Source organism: Chrysochloris asiatica, unplaced genomic scaffold (assembly GCF_000296735.1).
Source record: "Chrysochloris asiatica unplaced genomic scaffold, ChrAsi1.0 scaffold00016, whole genome shotgun sequence".
Classification (NCBI taxonomy): Eukaryota; Metazoa; Chordata; class Mammalia; order Afrosoricida; family Chrysochloridae; genus Chrysochloris; species Chrysochloris asiatica.
The window spans coordinates 12,194,605-12,199,499 of record NW_006408534.1 but is presented as its reverse complement, the minus strand read 5'-3'; positions in this window follow the sequence as shown (position 1 = coordinate 12,199,499).

Below are 4,895 nucleotides of genomic sequence, written 5' to 3'. Positions count from 1 at the left end.
ATATATACAAAGTCTTCCTAATTCTTTGTGATGACTGCCTAGTACTACTGTATGATGTAGAAGTGTGACAGAAGCCCTGGTGGCACAGCTGTTAAATGCTGGACTACTAACCAAAAAGTGGGCTATCTGAATCCACCAAAAGGGTACTTGTTGTGTTCCTTCAAATGCATTCTGATTCATTGCTAGCAACCCTATAGTGCAGAGTGAACTTGTCCCATAACTTTGCAGGAACAGATTGCCAAATCTTTTCTCCTACTGATGGGTTGGGACCACCAACATTTTCATGAGCAATTGAGAGATTAACCAGAGCAATGCCAGGGCCCTTTTAGTAATATTAGTCTCTTTATTGAAAGACTTCTTGTTTCTAGTTTATTATTATTATTAGAAACCATACTGCTATAAGTAACCTTACATCCAGGTTACTTTAAATATGTGCAACTCTAGCTGTTGGATAAATTTCTAAAAGTGGAATTGGGTCAAAGTTTAGGTATACTTGTAATTTTTATTGATAGGTAATAATCTTAACTGATCTGTTTACCTCTAGTCTCTATCTGAAAGGGAAAGTAGTGACACTGTAGTCTAAGCACTGGGCTGCTAACTAAATCAACTCCTTGGCAGTGGGTTTTTTGTTTGTTTGTTTTGTTTTGAATCTCCATCAGATACTTTCCTAAAGCATAGAATCCCCTGCTTAATTTTGATGACTGAGCTGTTGTTGTTGTTAGGTGCCATTGAGTCGGTACCAACTCATAGTGACCCTATGCACACAGAACAAAACACCACCTGATCCTGTGGTATACATTAAATCGATAAAAACCCATAAAGGTCATAATAATCCTTTTAAAAAACAGCAAAAGATGAGAACACAACAACTATTCCACTGGAGGAGTGCTGGTATGGTTCTTACGATAAGCACAAGACTGCTAAGCACAAGGTTGACAGTTCAAACCCACCAGCCCCTCCTTGGAAACTCTATACAGGGTCACTATGAGTTGGAACCAACTGGAGGGCACTTAAGAACAACATTCCAATGGAAGCATATCACTTGTACACCATTGAAACTAATGGGGACTGATTGCTAAGAACTGAGCATTTATCCTGTCTTTCCAGTATGAGTCATAATTCAGAATGATTGATTGAGTGGAGATTCTTTACAGAATACCAGCTAGTACATGTGAAAAGAATGATAAAACCAAAACTAAACCCAATGCCATCAAGTTGATTCTGACTCAGCGATCATATATAAGGTTTCCAAAACTAAATGTTTATGGGAGCAGACAACTTCATCTTTCTCCCATGGAGTGGCTGGTGGATTTGAACCACCGACCTTGCAGTTAGCTAAGACCACTGCTTGTCATACAGCACCACCAAGTCACCTTGGAAAAGAATGACAGAATTAGAAAAATCTCTATTTTGTAATCCCTAAAGGAATACTTCCCCCACTCATCTCTCAGTTGGTCATATTGTGATGGCTTTTGTTTCTGTGAAACTGGAAGCTATGCTACGAGTATTTTAAATATCAGCATCCTGGTGTGGTACTGTAGGATAAGAACTCAGCCTCAAGGTTGGTTTGAACCACAAGGTCAGCAGTTCAGACTTACCAGTTGCTCTTTGGAAGCCCAGTACAGGGTTCCTATGAGTTGGAATTGACTCAACATCACTGAACAACAAAAACAATAGGGTCACAATTGTGGACAGTTTTCAGCAGAGCTTCCAGACTAACAGACTACGGAGAAAGAGAGGTAGACCACTACTGAAAAGTCAGCCACTGAAAACCTTATGAATAACAGAGAAACGTTGTCTGATATAGTGTCAGAAGAAGAGTGCCTCAAGTTGAAAGACATTCACAATACGACTCAGGAAAAGAGTCTCCTCAAAGTAGAATTGGCATTAATGATGTAGATGGAGCAAAGCTTTGAGAACTTTTATTTGCTGATAGGGTGCAACTCAAATGAGAAAAAAAAAAAAAAGCTGCAAATATCCATTAATAATTAGAACATGGAGTATACAAAGTAAGAATCTAGGAAAACTGTAAGTCATCAAAAATGAAATGTAATGCATAAAGATAAATATCCTAGGCACATTCTAGTGAGCTGAAATGGACTGGTATTGGCTATTTTGAATTACGTAATTATGGTTTACTATGCTGGGAATGACAAACTGAAGAGAAATGGAATTGCATTCATTGTCAAAAAAAGCACTTCAAAATCTACCCTGAAGTACAAAGCCATCTGTGATAGGACAATATCCATACACCTAGAAGGAAGACTAGTTAATATGACTATTCTTCAAATTTATGCACAAACAGTTAAAGCCAATGATGATGAAATTGAATTCTACCAACTTTAGTCTTAAATTGATCAAATATGCAATCAAGATGCACTGATAACTACTGATGATTAGAATGCAAAAGTTGAAAAAAGAGGAAGGATGAGTAGTTGGAAAATATGGCTTTGTTGATAGAAATGATGCTAAAGATAGAAATAATGCTGGAGATAGAAATGATACTGGAGATCACCTGGCAGAATATTGCAAGACAAACAACTTGTTCATTACAAAACTCTTTTTTCAACAACATAAATGGCAAGTATACATAAGGACCTTACCATATGGAATACACAAGAATCAAATGTACTACATATGTGAGAAGAGACTATGGAGAAGCTGAATATCATCACTCAAAATAAGGTCAGGGGCCACTGTAGAATAGACCATCAACTGCTTATAATGCAAGTTCAAGCTGTAGCTAAAGAAAATTAAAAGTCAACAAGAGCCAAAATATGACCTTGAGTATATCCCACCTGAATTTACAGACCATCTCAAGAACAGATTTGATACATTAGACACATAACTGAAGACCAGAGGAGTTGAGATTTTATCAAGAACAGTATCTATGAAGAAAGCAAAAGGTCATTAAAAAGACAAAGAAAAGACCAAAATGAATGTCAGAAGAAGTTCTGAAACATCCACTTGGATGTAGATAAGCTAAAGTGACTGGAAAAAATAATTAACTAAAAGCTAAACAGAAAATTTCAAAATGCAGCTCAAAAAGACAAAGTGAAATATTATAATGAAATATGCAAAGACCTCAAGTTAGGAAACAAACAGGGAAGTACAGACTCAGAATTTCTTAAACTGGAAAAAACTAAAGAAAAAATTCAAATCTCAACTTGCAATTTTGAGAATCCATGGGCAAAATATTGAATGACACAGGAAGAATCAGAACAAGATGGAAAGAATTCAGTCACTATACCAAAAAGAATTGGTCCCCCCCCCAAAAAAAAAACAAAAAACAGAGGAAATAGAGGCAAACATAAGTATTTGCCTCTATTACCTCTGATTTTTTGGGGTTTTTTGCGGAACACTTAATTGTGCTTTTGAGGAATCTGTACCTGGACCAAGAGGCAGTTGTTCGAACAGAACATGGGAACACTGAATGGTTTAAAATTAAGAAAGGTGTGCAACAAGGCTGTATTCTTTCACCATAATTATTCAACCTGTATGCTGAACAAATAATCCGAGAAGCTGGGTTCTATGAAGAAAAATGTGGCATCAGGATTGGAGGAAGACTAATTAACAACCTGCGATATGCAAATGATACAACCTTGCTTGCTAAAAGTGAAAAGCACTTAAAATGTTTACTGATTGGATTGCATCTCAATGTAAAGAAAACAAAAATCCTCACCACTGGACTAATAAACAACATTCTTATCAATGGAGAAAAGATTGAAGTTATCAAGGACTTCATTCTTCTTGGATCAACTATTAACACTCATGGAAGCAGCAATCAAGAGATCAAATGACTCATTGCATTAGACAAATTTGCTGCACAAGATCTTTTTAAAGTGTTGAAGAGCAAAGATGTCAACTTGAGGACTAAGGTACGTCTGACCCAAGCCATGGTATTTTCAATAACCTCATATGGATGCTAAAACTGGACCGTGAATAAGGAAGACAGTAGAAGAATTGATGTTTTTGAATTATGGTGTTGGAGGAGAATATTGAAAGTGCCACAGGCTGCCAAAACAACCAATAGATCTGTTTGGAAAAAGGACAGCCAGAGTGCTCCTTGGAGGCCAAGATGGCCAAACTTCGTCTCTCACATTTCGGACATGTTGTCAGGAAGACTAGTCACTGGAGAAGGATATCATGCTTGATGAGGAGGGTCAGAGAAAAAGAGGAAAACCCCAGTGAGATGGATTGGCCAGGTGGCAGCATCAATAGACTCAAGGATGGCAACAGTAATGGGGTTGGCCCAGGCTCCGGCAGTGTTTCGTTCTGCTGTGGATAAGGTCACTGTGGATGGTTACCAATTCGATAGCACCTAACAACAACAACAACTGTTGAATAATGCTGCATGGAAGAGATTGTAATGATTGCAATGAAACGATGATGTGAAACCAATGTTCTCCATAAACGATCACTTAATTCACAATAAAATCTTTAAAAAAAAAAAAAAGGTTGATGCTCAATCATTTAAAGAGGGTGCATATGATCAAGAACCAACGATATTAAAGGAAGAGAAGTCCAAGTAACTCTGAAGGCATTTACAAAAAACAAGGCTCCAGGAACTGATGGAATACAAATTGAAATGTTTCAACAAACTAATGCAATGCTGGAGGTGCTCATTAATCTATGCCAAGAAATTTAAGATACCTCTCTAGCCAAGCCACCAGTCGTCTGTCAGTTTGTCGTACTGCGGTGGCATGTGAGTTGCTGTGATTCTGAAAGCTTGCCACCAGTATTTTAAGTATCAGCAGGGTCACCCATGGTGAACAGGTTTCAGATGAGCTTCCAGATGAAGACAGACTAGGAAAAAGGAGTGACGAACTACTTCCGAATATTTAGTCACTGAAAACCTTATGAATAGCAGAGAAACACTGTCAGATATAGTGCCG